The following is a 20,838-nucleotide window of genomic DNA, read 5'->3' on the forward strand; positions in this document are numbered from 1 at the left end:
AACAGTGCATCTTCTCCCTGCCACAGGGACCAGGGAGCTGCCATTGCAACTCCTGTCTTCCTGGATTATTCAGAGCCCAGGGCCTACCTCAAACTCCCATCAAGCAGGGCCGGCTTTAGGCCGATTCCCCTGATTCCTCCGAATTGGGCCCTGCGCCTAAGAGGGCCCCGCGCCCTAAAGAAGAGTGCCTAAGTCATCCCTGCTGGGGCCCCATCGAAACTATTCAAATTGGGCCCCACACTTACTAAAGCCGGCCCTGCCATCAAGGAGCTATTGTCCAGTTCTTTTCCTGTCACTCACCCACCAAACACACTATCTCTGTGACCAGACATTACAGTGATGGGCATAACAGAAATGCATGTAATAATAATAGCTGCAGATTCAAAAACCATAGCAAGCAACTCTACTGCTGTACATAGTGCTCATTCTAAACATGTGGTTCCTAGTTGCACTCACATTGTGTTCACATATTTCCCCTATCACATGCAAACAAGTAATATGCTGCCACCCATGTTCACACTCAAAGAGAAAAGTGGCTCATACACAATTACAAGCTAAGCTGAAATGATGATAATTGTGTGTGTGTGTGTTGCCAGTGATTTAGGGTGTTTTGTGTAAATCCCCAACTCCTGGAAACATTTTTTAGCTTGGGGTTTACAATACTGATTCTTCCAGTAACACATTGTAGTAATATCTAGGCATTGATAGTAATGAAGTCCTTGTTAACTTATTTTGGGCCAGATCCTATTGCCCAAGGAACAGCTGGAATGGATGCATGGCAAGAGGCAGCGAGTCCACACCCCTTGTGCGTCTGGTAGCACACCTGCATGAATGGGTCCTTGTACTGCAGCCTGGAAAGGGGGGCAGAACTAAAGGCAAATAGTCTCCCAAGGTTCATGTTCTGTCTCTTTTCCACAGTTAGTTAAGGCATTGAACTGGCTGTCAGCTCCCTGACACCTCAAAGCTGTTAGCCATCCTAGAACTCTCCTCTGGGCTAAGCCAGCCCTTCCTTTGCCTTGCAGGTTAATGGTAGCTGTACCCTAAACCCCTTTGAAGTGTTCCCCTGTAGTGTCCAGCCCCTTCTCCACTTAACACTCACAGTAATACCAGGTCTGCTGTACCCAAGGGAACCAGTCTGTATGATTCAACTCAGGATCCTCTCCCAGTATTATACCACAGCACTGAGATATATTAATAGTGAAAACAACAATAAGTTTATCATCAAAGATTCTAGAGACAGTGAGTAAGAATAATGGAAACAAAATTGTTACACATAAAACAAAATTATAACATGGTATCTAGAGACTAACTTTAATTTAACAGGCTAACCTCCAAGATAAGGAAGTTTGTCTCACCCCAAATGTCCTTTGCAGTGTTTCATCCAGTGCAGGTTGAAATCTTGTTTTCATGAATGTAAACGCACTGCCGGATTACTTTCTAGGTGCGGGATAAAGGGATGTCTTCCTTGCCTTCTCCTTATATCCCCAAAAGTTCATTGTCCGAACCCAGAGTCAGGATGACCCCCTGTGGCTTATTCTCTGGTGTGCTGCCTCCCTGTTAATTTCACATCCCCTGCCTTGACTTCCTATGTAAATAGGGTTACCATTGTGTTGGCTTACAATGCTTAATTACATGCTGACAGAGAGACAAGTGAATAAACATCTTTTGTCTCACAGAAAACCTGTCAACTCTGCCTTGATATAGACTTTAGAACATATTTTCAGTATACATACATACCTCCTTATTTATTATCTGTACATACGTTTCACAACAATATTATTGAGCAGTGTGATCCTGGCTTTCTTATAAGACTTCATACAACATACTTTGGTGAACCAGAATGTACTTACTAGGATCACAATATTCTTGTAACCTCCTTGCTAGTTGGCACTGGGGGGGTTCCTGGGTCACACTAACTTCTTAAAGAGCCTTTCCTCTCCACCTGTCTTCCTGGCATCACTGGAAAATAGCAGATTTTATCATTATAACCAGTCAAACAAAGATAGACTGTGGCACTTACAGTCCTTGTGAAGTACAGTCAGGGTCACCTAACCCGAGTTTAGGAATCTGTAATGCCTTTCCATAATATATTTATAGTTGCAGTTTAAGGGCCCAATCGGCTCCTACTGAAATCCTTGGCTTCAAAGGGAGCAGGAGCAGGCCTGTTTTAGGAAGGTAGATTGTCACTCTGGATCAAGTAGAGATTAAAAGACCAGCATTAGTTCACAACACCATTTTGATCTCTTTTGCTTTCTTGGGAAAACTGTTGCTCTTATTCATTAAGAAAATTGATACCTTTCATGTCAGGAAGTATTCCTGCATGTGTAGTAGGTAGGTGAATAAATTTGCATGTGTGTTATAAACTTTAACTTTCAGAAATGCTCACAGGGTACATTTAATAGTTGCAGAGAATGCTGAGTGCACAAGTTCTTCTGGCTAAGAAGTCAGTTTACAAGAGCCCAAAACTGCCAAATTATTTCTAAAAATGTCTTCAAATAATCAGCACAAAAATACTGCTGGGTACAGGCTGAGTTCTTGTAATTCATGTTTAATAGAGTCAGACTAGCTTGTGGGCTAGAGATTTATTGATGAGGATTTCACATTATTTGGAAAGATTACTGTATTTTGTTGTTTAAAATAAGAGTTCTATTTAAGATCTAATCTTTAACATTTGTTTCTGTGACGTTGTGCAGTCTATATGATTTTATAAAAATTTAATAAGTAAATATAATGTAACTGAGATATGCTTCATGCAAAAGGCCTCTTGTAAGGTATCATTACAAAGCTTATAATCTACTGAGTGTAATCATCCTATTTGTATAAATGTACCACTCTTGCATCTGAAACTAGAAATATGAAATATAACTCTGAGGGCCTATTGTAATTATGTAAAGTGTGGGCCATTAATGGTGGTTTGGAATCTTGATGACTCCCATTAACTAGGACCATTGTCTGCAAATGGCTGTGTTTGACCTGTAAGTCTTCCTGTATACCTATGTGCTGGCAAGTGGGTAATGAAGTCTTGCTGTGACATGTGATCATGTCACCTAACTGGAATCCATCTTTAACCTGGTGTGTCTTTCCATTGAGAAGGACGGGGTGGGAACTCAGAGAGGGACACAAGGATTCCCACCTTATGCAAAAGATCTATAAAGGGATGGAAGAGAACAAAGGGAGGGAGGAGCCATCATGAAGAATCCGCTAGCTACCACCTAAGCTGGGACAAGAGCTGTTCCGGGAAAAGAATTGTGCCCAGGCCTGGAAGGTGTCCAGTCTGAGAAAAAACTTACTGAAACATCTCTGAGGGTGAGATTATCTGTATTCAGTTTGCTTAGACATAGATTTGCATGTTTTATTTTATTTTGCTTGGTGACTTACTTTGTTCTGTCTGTTACTACTTGGAACCACTTAAATCCTACTGTCTGTATTTAATAAAATCACTTTTTACTTATTAGTTAACTCAGAGTATGTATTAATACCTGGGGGAGCAAACAGCTGTGCATATCTCTCTAACAGAGTTATAGAGGACGAACAATTTATGAGTTTACCCTCCATAAGCTTTATACAGGGTAAAACGAATTTACTTGGGTTTAGACCCCATTGGGAGTTGGGCATCTGAGTGCTAAAGACAAGCACACTTTTCAGGTAAACCTGCAGCTTTGGGGCAAGTAATTCAGACCCTGGGTCTGTGCTGGAGCAGACGGGAGTGTCTGGCTCAGCAAGACAGGGTGCTGGAGTCCTAAACTGGCAGGGAAAACAGGAGCAGAGGTAGTCTTGGCACATCACGGGGGAGGGATAGTTCAGTGGTTTGAGCTTTGGCCTGCTAAACCCAGGATTGTGAGTTCAATCCTTGAGGAGGCCACTTAGGGATCTGGGGCAAAAATTCGTCCTCCTAGTGAAGGCAGGGGGCTGGACTTGATGACCTTTCAAGGTCCCTTCCAGTTCTAGGAGGAGGAGATTGGTATATCTCCAATTATTACCTCCCAGGGGGGGTTCTGTGATCCAACCCATCACAGTTACCTCTTGAATGCAGCTTTAACCCTTAATAGGAAATTCCCAAGGGGATGTCAACTCAACAACAAGTTAATTCCAACAGCTGATGACTGTTTCTCTGTGCCAGAGATGAGGAGGGGTTTCCACCACTGGGAAGTTTGGCTGGGTCAATGCTGCAGGAAGTGCAAGGTCTGTCCATCTGCCAGACCACTCCTATGCCGCAACTTACATGCCTCTGCCCTGTGCTCCCCATGAGACCATTTTTCACCCTTCTGCTGGCTCCAAACAACTCTCCCAGGCCAGCAAGAGAAAGTAACAGTATACATCAGCTGCTCGGGCCAGAGATGGGGAAGAACAAGCATGAAAGCCAGAGAAGTTTCATTCAGGGATATGGGGCCAGCAGTACAATGAGGTGGGCAGGAGCCTCTTTCAGCATTGACCAAGAAGGGTTTCCATGGTTATTGGAGAGAGTGGGCTGGGAGCAGGAGAAATGGAGGCAAGAGAGGTTCTAGGGCTGTGAATGAGTTTCTTTCTCTTCAGCCCTTCAGTACAATGCTCCTGTTCCTGCTCCTAATTAACTCCAGGGCAAAACTCCCATTGGCTTCTATAGGAGCAAGAACAAGTCCGATACTGTTAAAGGAGTGGATTTCCAGTGAAGCAGGAATCAACACATTTTCTAGAGGTTCTTCACCCCACCCCCCCAGTTTATGAGCTGCAATCTATTCTGATCCACCTTGACATGGTATGAACTGCTTACAAATAATGGAAAATGAGTGGTGTCTTCTGGTTAAGACGTAGGGCTGGTACTCAGTTCATGCAATCTGTGTTCAATGTCCAACTCTGCTACAGACTTCCCGTGTGACCAGTTTCCTGATGAAACTGGTAAATAATACCACTCCCCTAGCTCACAAGGATGTTGTAAGGATAAGCCTGTAAATACTTCAGGGTGCTCAGTATGTACATGGATCCTCAATGTACAGTAGCAGCACAGGGTATCAGGAATAGGGGAACATAGTCAAAAATATAGTAAGGAACTATATACAGTATAAAGATAAATCCATATTCTCCACTCTGTTTCATGGGTGCTGCTCCCATTGTCTTCACTGGCAATTACATTCATATAACAGAGCGGATTGGCCTATATTCTCAACTTTAATAAACAGATTGGCTAGATGTATATGAGAAAGTTACATATGCAGGTATTATAACTTTGTGCAATTTTAGTTAAAGGCTATAGAAAGAAATTTTCTCAGAATCAGGCATGTAGGGAAAGCACATTGAGGTGCTACTGGCCATAGTTTCTAGTGTTCCCTTTACTATTCTAAACAGATACGTGTGTTTTTTCCTGAGGGATTTCCCCTAAGTGCAGCTTCTGTGTCTGCCTGCAATGAAGTCATCATAATCCTCTAGTTCTAAACATCCCAGTGTGTTGACGTAAAATACCATTTAATACTATTAAATGGGATTAAATGATGATGGTGTCTGTGTGGCTCATTTTGTAGCACTTTTGCCTCTGGAAGGTTATGAGTTAACAACCCACACCAGGGTTAGGTTTCGTACACAGTACTAAAATGGGATGGTGTATGATTAGATATTAAACCAAGGCCCCTTCTGTCTTTTCAAGTGGCTATCTTCATGGAAGTTAAAGAACTCATCATGGCATTTTTCAGGATAAACCAGGTATTTCTCTCAGTGATCCCCTCTCCCGTAAAATAGGATATATTTCCTAAGGCTGTGTTCATAGTTAGAGCAGGGGAATGGGTGTTAGGATTTCTGGGTTCTATGTGAAGCTCGCCACTGACTTTCTGTGCAGCTGTGGGCCAGTCACTTAATCTCTGTGGGCTATTTGTAAAATGGGGTTAATAATACCTACCTCCCAGGGGTGTTGTGAGGCTTAATTCTAGAATGTTTGTAAAGTCCTTTGAGATCCACAGAAGAAAGGTACCATATAAGTGAAAGTTATTGTTATTAACTTCCACATTTTCCTACAAAATTATATTAAACCTTTCAGGACATTTTGAATATGAAAAGGCACTAATCTGTTACTCTAAGCATAAAGAGTTTGGTCTTGAAAGGTGCCAAATGCCCTCACCGGCCATTGGCAATGCTGTAGATCTTCATGAATGCTTGACTAAGGACTAATCACATGGCATGTTCTTCAAGAGAACTTGAAATCCATGGGTGTTGAGGGCACTCAACACTTGAGAAGACCAAGCCCCAAATACAGTATTGATAACCTGTTTCTAACCAGCGGACTTTGCATGACTCATTTAGTTTAATTCATCATAATCCAGAAGTTTAGACTGGTTTGATATGCAGGAGAAAAAAAAAATCTACTAATGTCTCCAAATACAATCTAAACCTTCTGGCTTCACTTGGGAGGCAGTATTCTGGAAAAAAAAATTAATTCTGGTCATTTATATGAGCTCAGGCGTCAGGCCTGCTGGCAGGATTGATGGAAATGAAAATTCAGGGTTATGTTAATTAAGGACAAAAACTTGTAATAATATACTGCAGTGCTTTATAAATGACTAGCTGCCACTTAGACAAGTCAGCAAGTTTGGCACTGTGCTTAGCAACAGCTTTGTGATGCATTCAAAATAATAATAATCTTGTTTTTAATATATCATGGCAAAATGATAAATGTAGGTCCCAAAAACATCTATAAAATCATCTTAATCATTAGCATTTATTAAGTTAAACATGAACATTAGCATATTGGCATGTATCCATCTACCCATTAGAATTCCTCATCATTATGGCTGTCTAAAGTTTTGATCTTAGTAGTTCTACAGCAAGCTAGAAGCTCTTTCAACTACTCCAACTTTATTCAGCTTAGAAAGCAGAGTCAAATCTTCCCATCCACATTCCCACATGATGGTTGATCAAATGGACACACCTGGCATGTAAAGGGGAGCATATTGTAAGCATTTATAGGCCACCCATCCCTGCACTATCTTTATATGGCAGGGATGGCCAACCTGAGCCTGAGAAGGAGCCAGAATTTACCAATGAACATTGCCAAAGAGCCACTGTAATATGTCAGCTGAGCAGCCCCCCCACCCGCATCAGCTCCCCCCGCCCCCCGCTTCCAGTGCCTCCCCCTCCCTCCGGCCTGCCACAATCAGCTGTTTCGAAGTGCACAGGAGGCTCTGGTGGGGAGGGGAGAGGAGCAAGGGCATGGCAGGCTCGGGGGAAGGGGCAAGGGCCTTGGGGGAAGGGGTGGAGTGGTGGCAGGACCTGAGGCACAGCAGGAGGTTGAGCAGTGAGCACCCCACAGCACATTGGAAAGTTAGCATCTGTAGCTCCTGCCTCGGAGTCAGCGCCTATGCAAGCAGGGATGGCTCCAGGCACCAGCGCAGCAAGCACGTGCCTGGGGCGGCAAGCTGGGGGGGCGGTGGTGTGCTGGTCGTTGTGAGTGTTTCTGTGGGAGGTCCACCGGTCCCGCTGCTTCAGCGGCAATTCGGTGGTGGGTCCAGCAGATCACCCGCAGAACCGCCACCGAAGGCTCCCTGACTGCTGTGCTTGGGGCAGCAAAAAACATAGAGCCACCCCTGTATGCAAGGAGCCACATAACAACCTCTGAAGAGAAAAGCCTCACCAGTCCCTTAAATGCCAGGGGTTCCAGAGCCCACAGTAACTGGGGTCACCTAAACAAAGTGATTTCTTTCATTATGCTATAGAAATAGCCAGATTTAGTCTCAGGCCTCTATCCAGTGGATATAACCTGCTACCTAGATCTCCTTGTTTTTGACTTCCTGGGAGTCTATCCCTCAGACAGTTACATTGTGTTCTTGATGAATGCAAGCAGTTAATATTATGAATAGTATCTGGAGATGTTCCTTTTTTGTGTGCAAAAGTGCCCATGGGAGCATCCAGATGCAGAACTGAGACATCCCATTAAGGACCCAACTTTCAAAAACTGGGATCCTACTCTAGGTATAACTAAGCTAGTCGTGTTAAATCCTCCTCCTCTTCTGCCAGACTTTGGAGTCAATATTTTAGAAGCTGCACAGGAATTTTTGCTCAAAAATAACCAGCTAGAATCTCAGTATATTCTAGTGCTGTGTACAGAGCAGGCCCTTTCCTTCTAATTCTATTCCTCACAGAGCAGCTGTCTGCGAGTGGCCCCCTGCTGTAGAGCTCTCATTCAATGTGAAAGATGGTTTTACTGTAAATTAGTGCTTGTGACTCAGAAATTAGAGATGGAAAAGACCTGTTAGGTCAATCTGTCCCTCCCCCCGACAATGCAGGGTTGTCCCCTACAGCACAGTAAATCACCGGGTGCTTTGTCTACTTCACTTTTAATGACTCAAGCAAGGGGGCTTCCCCCATCCCTTGGGAGACTATTCCACACTCTAGTAGAAGTCCCTGTCAGGAAACTGATCCTGATGGTCAGCATCCATTTCCCTTTCCCTGTTTGCATTCCATCTCTGCTTGTTAGAACAACCTCCCTCATACACCTCTCTGTCTTTGGCATGTTAGTGTACCTGGCCCTTCACAGACAGGAGGGCACAATGAGCCATCCCTCTCCCCTCCTTGTGACTTGCAATCTCAGCTATGCCACCCTCCCACAATGCAGCAGATCCAGGCCCATGCCAGGAAGCCAATGCTCCACTGTTAACAGGCATAGCAGAGGCCACTCAGTTTAGGGCTCCCCCAGCGCCGCTGGAGGCATGGCAATTACCTCCAGTACAATGCCACCAGGAGCAGATGCTGATACATAGACCAACAATGGGGGAAGTGTCTTAAACCATCAGCCTTGCCCTCAGCATGTGCACCCCTCACATATTAATAGGTAATTATAATAACTGAGTTATTCATGGTCTGCCCATATTAAACACATAGGGCCCAGTTCAGAGCTGCACCTCTCAGTAGCTTTAGCCTAGGAGAAAGGGCAAAGGCATCTTTACCTTTTCCACCTTTACCTAGAACTATATTAACTTACAGCAACTTCCAACAGCCTTCTATTAGCCAGTCTGCTGACCCAGAATAGCTGGAGTGCCAAGTGCTCCATCCATCTCCCATACACACCCCTCCCCCTCCCAACATGCCTCCTACCAGACATGTGCCAGCCCTACACCTCCCAGGGAACAGCCTCTCAGGACCCAGTGCTAGGGGAATTCCCAGCTGCAGAGTTTTAGCTGCTTTTGCTGTAAATGAGCCAGAACACAACCCAAAATCAGAGCTATAGGGCCAGATTCTCACCTCAGTCCCTCCAGTATAAACCCACCCTGAAGTCAATGGAGACTTGACAGAGTGACAGAGACTGCAGTGGCAGATACAATTGCAGGATTAGGGCCTGCGCTTATTATTTAAACCTTGCCATTTTATATTTAGACTAGCCTGTTCCATATATTTGTCCTTTGTTTTAAATCTTGGTGGTTGTTTTTTAATATAATCCTTGCCTTTGGCTTGGAAAAAAATAGTTATCCTAATTTTTCTCTCTATTTAGCTCATTTTATTTTTTAAATTGTATTATAACAATCCTTCAGGCAGTTTCCCCAGTTCCCTCATTTTCCCCTTTCCTGCTCAAATGCCTCTCCCACCCCTAGGCATTCCCTACAAAGGACAGCTGGTGACCTCAGCTGCAAACACAACTTTACTACCAGGAACAGTCCCACTGACTTCAAAATGATTACGCATGGTAGCAAAGCGAGGCACATGTGCATTTGAAGGATGAGGACCCTAGATTGCTCACCAGGAGGAGGGACGCCCATCCCATGTGGTCAGTGTAGGGGGAAGCATTAGGGCTCTGCTCCCCCATAATTGTTCTCTGGGGGAAATATATGAAAGAAATGTCAAGTATCAGAGGGGTAGCCCTGTTAGTCTGGTTCTGTAGAAGCAGCGAAGAGTCCTGTGGCACCTTATAGACTAACAGACGTTTTGCAGCATGAGCTTTCGTGGGTGAATACCCACTTCTTCAGATGCAAGAAGTCTTCTTGCATTCACCCACGAAAGCTCATGCTGCAAAACGTCTGTTAGTCTATAAGGTGCCACAGGACTCTTCGCTGCTTCTACATGAAAGAAATGGTGGCTAAAATTTTCTAGCTATAATGTCTCTTTGGTTTTATATTTGTATAGTCCTCTCCTGAGTCAAGCTTTTTACACTGATTTTCTGAGTCTTTTTATTTTCTGGAGGGACTAGTCAGAAAGCCAGAGTATTGGAGTGTTTTATTTTACTCCAAAAGTGTCTCTGGTTCTTTTGATGTGAATTAAATTAATTATCTACCGCTACCAACATGTCAATATTTACTGCTAATTATTCCAGAATACTCATAATAGACAACTTGAAGACATGCTAGTTGATTATGTTGTCTTCAGTTCCTGAGCTCACCACCTAGACAATTACCATATCAATAATTCTCATTAGCATAATGGGCAGTGTGTAAAGTACACAAGCTGCTCCCGTAATTCAAAGTATAATGAAGACAAGTGATCAGAGAGGATCATTTGACGGAACAGTGGATAATCAATAAATGAATGACCAGATCAATAGATATAAGGTTACCTCCAAGTGTCCATTAGCAGAGGTTTTGTCAAATAAATTACACGAGGCAAATCAATGTCTGGATAGTGAAATAAACCATGCAATTTAGAAGCAGATAACATAAGGTTGCTTGTTACACATGCATATATAGGAGTTAAATCCTCAGCTAGTGTAAATTGGAGCTACAGCAATTTAGGCCAGTTCAGGATCTAGCCCATGAGGATTTTATATTGTAGTCTCATTTCAAGTCTCTGTTTTAACACTTCTAAAATTAGTGCGCTCTCCCTTAGCACCAGGTCATGAGAAATACATAATGAAAGCCTCTCTCTCTCTCTCTGTGTGCCTGTGGGAGTATATGTATTTATATATATGATGAACCTTGTTGAAACACTGAGTGCTATACCACACTGATGACTTTAGAGGAAGGATGGTACAGATGTAACATGAGATAGAAAAGCAGTTCACATTGAATACAAGGTGGGGGAAATAGATTATCAAGGAACATTAATTGGGAGGAAAAAAACCCTCAGGAATTTCTAAAGCTTAGCTCAGACAGAGTCCCCTGACTCTCAGCCCCTGCATTCATTCTATTGGGATCCAACCTTTGGGCAAACCTCCCACTGACTGCAGTGAGGGCTTTGCCTGAGTAAAGACTTCAGGATCTGACCTCTGGTGAAGAAATGATCATATCGTAATTCCAAACCATCCTGAAATGCTGGGAAGGAGGATGGTTGAGGACCCCATATTGACAGCTATGATCCCAATTGCAATAACAAAAAAAAGAATAAAGCTGATAATTTCATCTTTTATAACCCTAACAAACTGAGGGTCTGATTATCTCTGTTGCTGAGTGTACAATATTACACTTCTAACAAGTCAATCAGGGATCTAGGATTCTGACCAGGACATTACATTTACATAAAACCTTTCATCCAGATGGTACACAAAATGTTTCATTTTACCTTACCGAGTATCTCAATTGGGATACTGAGGATTCTGGCCCTGATCTACTGAAACACCTGGTTAATTTAAAGCATGTACTGTACCTAGTTCTACTGAAGTCTGTGGGACTACTTGTGTTCAAAGTAAGGCATATGCTTAATCACTTTACTGGATCAGGGCCAGAGCTCTCAACTCCTTGCACAATTGAATCCTAACTGACTATGTGTGTACCAATCTATATTCGGATCCCTTTGCTTACCTCTGAAGCACATCCAGCTCTTGGGGTGAAATGCAGCAACATAAAATAGGAGTTTAGGACAGCAAAGAAGAATCAATGCTCTGAAAGTGCAGGAGGATTAAGATAAACAGAAAACAATGATCCACGCTGGAATTCGGCCAGGACTCCCCACTCTTGCAAAGAATGCCAAGGACTATTTAATGACCACAAATATTAAGGACCACAGTCTTGCATCTTTATCTGGGACCGTGGGGGTGGGGAGGTGCAGAGAATAAAACTTCACATCCAGCAGCATAGTGACACAGCTAGTGCAGTGGAGTCAATAATGATTTACCAGAAAGTGCACTTCTTACTGAATCACCAGCCACACTTCTTGCAAACACTAGCTTTCCCTAGAGGTCACCCATCTAAGCAGCAAGCTGGCCAGACCATGTTTAGCCTACAAGATCCCAGCATAATCTTGTAAGATTATAAGCCAAATATACTGGGCCAATTTCATCCATAGTGTAGCCCCATCACAGAAAGTGGAGTTATACCAGGGATGAATTGGACCCATTAGGCTAGTCATTGGTAGAGATTACATGCACAGTGCATAGAATGGATTAAGGGGATATTTTAAAAATCCCTTTTATAGCCACTGTCTTTTGTTTTGGGTAAAGTGGTTTAGGAGGAAAAAAAAGAAATATTAACAAGACAGAGGGATATTTTTACATGAGGAACAATAGCATTTTTAAATATCTCATAGAACTGGAAGGGACCTTGAAAGGTCATCAAGTCCAGTCCCCTGCCTTCACTAGCAGGACCAAGTACTGTCCCTGACATTTCCCCCAGATCCCTAAATGTCCCCCTCAAGGATTGAATTTGCAGCCCTGGGTTTAGCAAGCCAATGCTCAAACCACTGAGCTAGATTATGACCCTGAGCCATAGCAAGAACCAATTAAAATCTTCCCCCCATGTATGGGTTGACATAACTGGTAAATCCAGCACCAGCTTGGACTGCAAACGGGAAATGTCAGTGGTAAAATGGTCCAGATTTGAAAGACAGTGTCACTGACAGGCAGGATCCAATAGCAGGGTTAAGGATGCTCAGCCAGTAGGAAATGCTTATGACTTAATTAGATTACCCATTAGGGTGATCAGACAGCAAGTGTGAAAAATCAGGACACAGGATGGGGTAAATAAGAGCCTATATAAGAAAAAAAACCCAAAATCAGGACCATCCCTATAAAATCGGGACATCTGGTCACCCTATTACCAATGCACTGCCACTGCAGTCTCTTTCTCTGCCCGCACTCCCCCCGCCTTCATCCTTCTGCTCTTCTGGACAACACACAAGAGAGCAGCAGGCCCCTTGTCTATCTTCTATCGGTCTCCAATTAATGCAGTTAGTTCTGAAAGCTGTGTACACAACCAACAGACTCCATAACAATGTACCATCAGCCACCCCTCCTCTCCTGAAATCTCACTAGGGAAGAAAGGAAGGGGAACTCATCCAGATGGTCAGACTGACATTTGGCTTGCATGCCATGAGCACAAAGGGCCTTTCAGTACACTGCCGCTGGGAAACTTGGCCTGTGCTACTACTGAATTGCATGGCCACACCCTCAGACTAGAATACTAGCTTTAGAATCCAATAGCTCTGCTAGCATCTGAAATTCTAGCATCTCCCAGTGTGAGCTGCCACTTTTCCATCAGCAAAAGCCCTCCTTATGTTTCCCATATCTGGCTATAAAGTCCGATTTAAATAAAAGATCTGGTTTGGGCTACTATTCAGGATATCTACTGTTTGTTAAAGTGTTTTGCTGTCTTGCTGATTTAATAATAGAGAAGCCATGTTCACCCTTACAGTAGTTAACAGAGCACTTTCTAAAGCTGCACATGTACATCAGGGAATGTTTGGAACACAAGATTAAGATCATGTTACTCAAGTCAATGGCAGGGCATCATGTAATTGAGTGTCTAGCTGATTTAAAGAGACAGTGTACAGCATTTACAGACATAGGGGAGGACATACAAGATCACTAAAAATAAAGCCATTGTTAGCATTTAGCTTTAAAATGCATTGTTGAAAGGAGTCTAGTGCTGCCGAAAGCTGCCAGACTAACAGGCAAGGGACGGGGGGGCAATGCTCTCTCTTTTCCCCCATATTAACTACAGGCACAGCAATAGGAGAGCAGGATTGTGTACGTTATAAGCACTGCATTCCTATAGTAGAACTGGGCTGAGGCGGTTGACTCAGCTTCATATCAGGTGTGATGCTTATGTTCACAGCCAAATCCACATAAGAAGTGATGACACTAGAATCTCATGATTGTTGAGCCACACAGCTGAATTGGAGCCTGACCTTTTTTCTGGTTCCATCTGGTTCAGAATCTGTTACAGAACCAGCCCAGTGGGGGCAGATTTGATCTGAATACAAGTCACGTGACAGGTTGCTCTACTCACTGCTAGATGGCACCAGCTTCTGGTAGTTCTGAGGATTAGCTCAGTCAGGCCAACTCCCCTCCCAGCAGTCCCTCTCTGGCTGTCAGGAACTACAGTTTGTTCTCTTCATGATTCAGCCCTCTGGCCAGGTCATTATTGAGGTTCCCCTTCTGGAGGGAGTATACCAAAGTTCCTGCTCTCCAGCACTCTCAGGCAATCTTCAGCTTCACTGTCTCATACTGCCCCTCCTACACAGGGCCGGCTTTAGGCCGATTCCCCCAATTCGGGCCCCGCGCCCTTTTAATTTTTACACACTTGTCTGTGCTCTGGGTTTTCGGCAGCATTTCGGCATCAGGTCCTTCAGTGCTGCCGAAGACTTGGAGCGAGTGAAGGATCCACCGAAGACCCAGAGCACCACCAGGTGAGTCATCCCTGCCGGGGCCCTGTTGAAACTATTCGAATCGGGCCCCACACTTCCTAAAGCTGGCCCTGCTCCTACAGTGGCTGGCAGGGGAACCTGGGTCTACCTTCTATTCTGTTTTTTGGCTCATAGACCCTCTACACAGCAGTTAAAGTCCATTCCCTGTACCCTGCTGCCTTTCCCTGGGCTGAATCACAGAAGCTTAGGGTTGGAAGAGACCTCAGCAGGTCATCTAGTCCAAGCCCCTGCCCAAAGCAGGACCAACCCCAACTAAATCATCACAGCCAGGGCTTTGTCAAGTCTGACCTTAAAAACCTCTGATCTTCCCCAGTCCTCTGGATTTCCAGTCTCTTTACTCCCTCCTCCCAGGGAGTAACTTTGGGCAACATGTTTCTGCTTCCCCTCAAACACTCCTCCCTCTTCTCAGGGAGTAATTGCAACCTTCTCCCTGCTACCCATTCTGTTTCTGTTTTCCTTCTGTTTATAGAAGCCCTGCCTGTCTCTTGCAGGTAAGCTTCTCTCTAATTAACTGCCTCCATCCTAAAGCTCCCTATGCTTACAGACTAATTAGCTGATTGGGCCCACCTTCTCCAACTCAGCTCTTGCAGGGCTAGTGTGGGGAGCACACCTCATCACAACCCCCAAAAACAAAGTATTTTATTCTCACGGATTTGATTTTGACTCATCTCTAACTAGCTTCATTGTATTACAGTAACATCACTATGCTATGTGCTGTGCAAATACATGTTGTGAGAAGTTGATTTGTTTCTGCAGTTTTGTTACTGTATTATTTGATTTGGTCTAGGGGGAATTGATATGTCTGTTTAATTATTTGGTATATTGTTAAGGGTGGCCAGAGCTTTGAATGGGCTCTCTTTTAGTACAGTTTGTAAAAATCCAAACATATAAAGAGTAAGACACAGTTACTGCTCCACTGAGCTTAACTTCAGTGCAAATTAGGTCCCTAGCTGGATCATCTGAAGCTCTGGCAGTTAGAAGTAATGCAATGGTATGAAAATGAGAAATGTGCTTATTACAATTTGAGTGAAAATGCAGGCATGAGCACCTAAGTTTTTTCCCCTCCAAATTTGACATTACAGGCCAAACTGTGGGTAGCACTGCCCCCAAAGCATGCCAGAATGCCTGCAAGAAGCAGGAGGAGTGTGGCTGCCCTTATTCTGGCCTCTCTGAAAGACAGGAGCTGCAGGGGGGCATTCCAGCCTAGTAACCTCTTTGTGTCTATATTCTATGCCCTGGCAATAACCACTACACACCCTGCATGGATTAGTCCTTACTGTAGAAGATGATTAACAAGAGGACCTATAGTACAAGGACTGGTCTATAGGCTGTCTGATAGCATATCCATTTGAGGGTCTAGTCAGATGCGTTGATTCCAAAACTTTACTGGATTCTTGGAAGCTGTTTAGTCTAAAATCCCATAAGGATTCCTTGTTGTGTTCAGCTTTGAGCACAGAAGCAAAGCCATTCTGTATTTTACCTTCTTTTCAAAATTTATTAATACTAGTGAAACTGAATTAAACTCTTTGTGGTTTTTCCTATTCTGGGGGAGGATCCAAGTCAAGTCAAGTCAGCAGGGTCAGAATTCACAATACAGGTCCCCTGGGAGCTGTGTGTGTGTGTGTGTGTGGGTTACAGGGGAGGGGAGAATCAGCATGGTCTAAAAGAAAAAATGCCAGGGGTCTGTTATATCCAGGAAATCCTTCTGGGACAGGGGATGCTCTAATAAGATTGTCACACTTCATTACCAAATAGAATTGCTGCAGCTTGTATGATAGGGAGTAAAAAAAAAAAACCCAACTGGAGAAGTTGTTCCATTCCGTTTTTGGTAACTGTTTTAGCAAACATTCCAAAACATCTGAGATTTACATTTAGCAGCCACTTCCATCGGGGTCTCATTGCAGAGATATATCTGAGGAATGTCCTTAAGGGAAATATCAGGAGGGATGCAAGTAAAGGCACCTGGAAAATAACAAAAAGGATATTAAAAATGGAGAATACGCCCTTGCCTTTAACCCACATCTGGGATCATGAGAACAGGGATTTAAGCAGGTATTGGCAAAGCTATGTCAAATCATGGGACTGGCTCAAAAATGTAAGTCATTGCTCCCATTAGAACATTTGATTGTTGGCATCAAGATTGCCATCATGAATTTCTAGTGTTATTTCAGGCCAGTCAGAACAGAAATCCCACTCCACTAATTTTGCTACTTAATCTCACTTATGACATAAAGCTAGCCTCCATACTTTTTTTTGTGTGCCCGTCTTGCTAAGCAGTCTTATTTAAAATTGGCCAAACATTTTACAACAAACAACACATAGTGGGGTATTAGCATACACACAGCATTATTTTTTTTTAAAAAACACTATCCTGACAGCTGCATAGATTAACACATACATTTTGTTAATACCCACCATAACTCAACTGTACATAGGCCACTTCTCAAATACTATTAGTAAGGAACTGATAGGATAGGATGTGTATATATTATCTATGGTCTATTGAGAGGCAGCATATCCTGCAGATAATGACTTGGAGTCAGGAGACCTGGGTACTGTTTCTGGCATTGTCACTGACCTTCTGTGTGACCCTAGGCAAGTCCCTGCCCCTATCTGTGCCTCAGTTTCCCCCTCTATGAATTTAGATTGTAAGCTCTGTGTGTGTTTGTATAGTACTTAGCACAAGAAGGACTTGATCTTGATGGAGGCCTCTAGGTGCTATTGTTACATAAACGTGTTTGAGTGTATTATACAGCATTTGCCCTTAAAAACAGGACAATTTTACCTTGAATAAAGGTTGCCGCATTCGCTCACCTCTTAAAAAAAACAAACATCTTTTTCCCACTGAACTTAATGCTGGCCAATGGAGCAAGCCTATTTGATGACTGGGACTGGTGGGCTGTGTTTTCTGATATGAACTAGCTTGAGAGCATCAGCATGTTACACACAGACCAGTGAATACCCATCAGCTGAACTGGGCTAGATTTGAATTGATCTGGGCTGGATTTAAAGTGCTGATCTGTAGGGAAAAGGCTCCAGTCCCCTGGGACATCCAGTAACCAGTGATTTGCAGTACTGAACAGTCTAGCACACATTAACCAGATTTAGTACAGTGCTTATACATTAAAAATGCCATAACTTACAGTAACTGTTTTGCTTGGAAGCTGTATTGTGGCCTACTGCCTGCCTCCAGAACTACTGAAGTCATGTAATAACATGTCCCAACAGAAATGAACTGCCCCTGTTCAGCATAGCTGCTGGAATTCCACAGCTGTTGCATTTCAAGCTATAGCATGATGGGTGCATTCCTCCCAACAGAACATATCCAGCTACAGCTTGGACTCAGACTACTTATACCAGGTTGAAATGAATTCCCTGAACTGGGTTGCCCACTTCAAGAAAAGATTAAACAGAGAAGATGCCTGTAGTGATGTTGCCAGAGTAGGAGCTCTGTTTTTGTGTCCCGAACTCATTTATTCCCCTGGAACTGGCAGGTGCTCTAGGGCTAATTAATTCAGATCTTGGGAAGACCACAAGTTAGAAGACTCCTTCAGCTCATCCCAGAGCAGCATATACAGGCCCCAGCAGGAACAACATGCTGCTTCTACATGCAGGTTGGCTGAAAGAGAGCCAACTTGACCCAGGCCTTTCAAGAGTGGCAGAGAAGGGGAGCTAATGCAGTGAAATGGGGCTGGAATCCCCACATCCAAAAAAAGGGAAGGAGAGGAATATTGTTGCAGTGAACTGAGTGGGCTCCATGCTTGCCGTGGTATGGCGTCTGCATGGGTAACCCAGGAAAAAAGGTGCAAAATGATTGACAGCCGTTACTTTCATGGAGGGAGGGGCGACTGACGACATGTACCCAAAACCACTTGCGACAATGTTTTTGCCCCATCAGGCATTGGGAGCTTAACCCAGAATTCCAGTGGGCAGCGGAGACTGCAGGAACTGTGGGATAGCTACCCACTGTGCACCACTCTGTAAATCGATGCTTGTCATGGTAGTGAGGATGCACTCTGCCGACTTAATGGGCTTAGTGGGGACATACAAAATCGACTGTATAAAATCGATTTCTAAAAATCGACTTCTATAAAATAGATGTAATTTCGTAGTGTAGACATACCCTAAGGCATCCAGTTGCAGAGTATCTGGATCCTATGATTAAAGTGCACTTAGGATTAAGTACTGTGATACCTCCATACAACATCATTGTTCCTTGCACATCTTTGGTTACATACTGCTTCGTTTACTAGCAGTTGTGTCATTTTCCCCTGGGTAGCCCTGAACATATCAGTGTTTGGACATGAATTCTCCTTCTAAATCATTAATAGTTAATGGTTGTGTCATGTGGCATCTGAGAGGTCATTTACCCTACTTGGCACCTCTGCTCTCAATATAATGAGGTATTAATGCTCTCCCAACAGGCATGATATACAAGTAAACACATGCGGAACTTGGTTTAATTCCTAGGTTCTATTATTTAACTAAATTAAACTCATTTAATAGAACTTGTTAATTTCTTAATTATAGCTTATATACCAATTCCTTAACAGTCACCTCTTGTTAGTTGAAGATATTTTAATTCTGCATATGTTTTGGTTTGATTCACAGCTGTTGTATTTTTATCTGAAAGGCCTCACCCTTGCACAGGAATTCTGGATTCTTGTATGTAGACTGAAATGAACAAAGTTATACATGAGAAGACACACTGACATTGATCATGATTGCCTTAGCCCAGCTTTCTGCAAAGGGATCAGTCAGTTTCAATGCCAGTCTGAGAACCTTACATTTGTTTTGACAATTCTGGGAGCACAATGGTTCCTTATCCCAGCACTTCGCTAGCAAATTAAGTGCCTCCAGCAGAGAGAAAATATTAGCCTTGAGTTGATTGGATATCACATCCACTACAATCATTTTCCTTTCAACTTAATGCCCATTTCTTTGTATCTCCTTCTTTTCTCCCTAGTAGCTGTTCCCAGTAAACAACATAGGACTCATGACGTTAGAAGAAATGTTTTTGACTTCACTAGGGGCATGTCAGCCTATTAACTTACCAACATACTGTACATGTATGCATTTGAAGATACTCAGAATCTCATATCAACAGCAGTGATAGGATAATGATCCATCCTGTCTTAAAATAAATAAATAAATCTGGGAATCTAAGGTAAAGGGGAATCTACTGATGCAGTACAAAGTCTAGGACACGTCACTGATCAGTTATGATACCATCCACTTCGGGCAGTAGTGATCCACACAGGTTATTCATTACACCACTATTCTTCAACATTTTTTAAAATGTTGTATTTTTGTTCAGTTGAAAACTTCAAAAATTCCACATGAAAACAGGTATTTAGAACAAGATTATTTATAGATAGGTTTGGCAGAATTAATTTTTTATGTTTATTTTGAAGCATTTTTTAAAGATCATCAGTTTAAAATTTCAGTTATAGGAAATCATGGAATTTGGGGGCAGACAATAATTATTTAATGACAATAGACACTGAGATTCAATAAGTTAATGCTTTATAATCATTTACAACACAAATTGTCAACATCACATGTCAAAATATACAAAGTAAACATCCTTAAATCAAACTCCAATAATTTCCTATGCAGAATTTTTCTTACTTTGTCTGTCTGTAAATTTAGATTATTATTGCTGGGAACATGTTTTCAGTGGTTTGTGTAGGTATGATAACATTGACATTTATTGATAAAAAAAATCTAATCCTTCCAAGTCTATTTATAGATTAGGTTTGCTTCCTCTACCCATCACCACAGCCCAGTACTTTTGTTCCATCTACAAGTTTTTCACCTTCCTCTGGAAGGCTTCCCCCAGTCTCCACTGCACACTGGATCCCTCTTTGTGGGAGAGGAGGGGACAGAAAGTTCTTCCACACAGAACACCGTGAAAGAGGCTGCATTAGATCTCTGCAAAATTTGACATGAAATAGGATAGGAAAAAACATGGCAACGTACAGGTAAGGAGCTAGTGAGAAACAGTCCAATGTAAAAGAGTCCCATTTAAATCTAACATATGAAGACAAGGAACTGAGTATTTATAAAAATGTCCAAGTGTTGTATTCAAATGTTAGAAGTCTAAATACTAAGATGGGTGAGCTAGATTGCCTGACGTTAAATTAGACTATTGATATAATAGACATCATGGAAACTTGGTGGAATAAGGATAATCAATGGGACATGATAGTACTAGAGTAAAAATATATATAGAAATGACAGAGTCGGGTGCTCTGGGGGAGTGGTACTATATGTGAAAGAAAGCATAGAATCAACTAAAGTAAAAATCTT

At 42.8% G+C, this 20,838-nt stretch overlaps 1 protein-coding gene across 1 annotated transcript in view; it reads right to left on the reverse strand.

Annotated features, from left to right (window-relative positions):
- LDLRAD3 (low density lipoprotein receptor class A domain containing 3) overlaps positions 1-20,838 on the reverse strand; it is a 230,943-nt gene that overhangs the window by 194,318 nt on the left and 15,787 nt on the right. Inside the window, exons 2-4 of the mRNA XM_045014748.1 lie at positions 19,084-19,200; positions 16,328-16,488; positions 1,851-1,959 (exon numbers count right to left, since the gene is read on the reverse strand). The gene's annotated coding sequence lies outside the window, so the exon portion shown is untranslated. The remainder of the gene's footprint in view (positions 1-1,850; positions 1,960-16,327; positions 16,489-19,083; positions 19,201-20,838) is intronic.

The sequence above is a fragment of the Mauremys mutica genome, chromosome 4 (assembly GCF_020497125.1).
Source record: "Mauremys mutica isolate MM-2020 ecotype Southern chromosome 4, ASM2049712v1, whole genome shotgun sequence".
Classification (NCBI taxonomy): Eukaryota; Metazoa; Chordata; order Testudines; family Geoemydidae; genus Mauremys; species Mauremys mutica.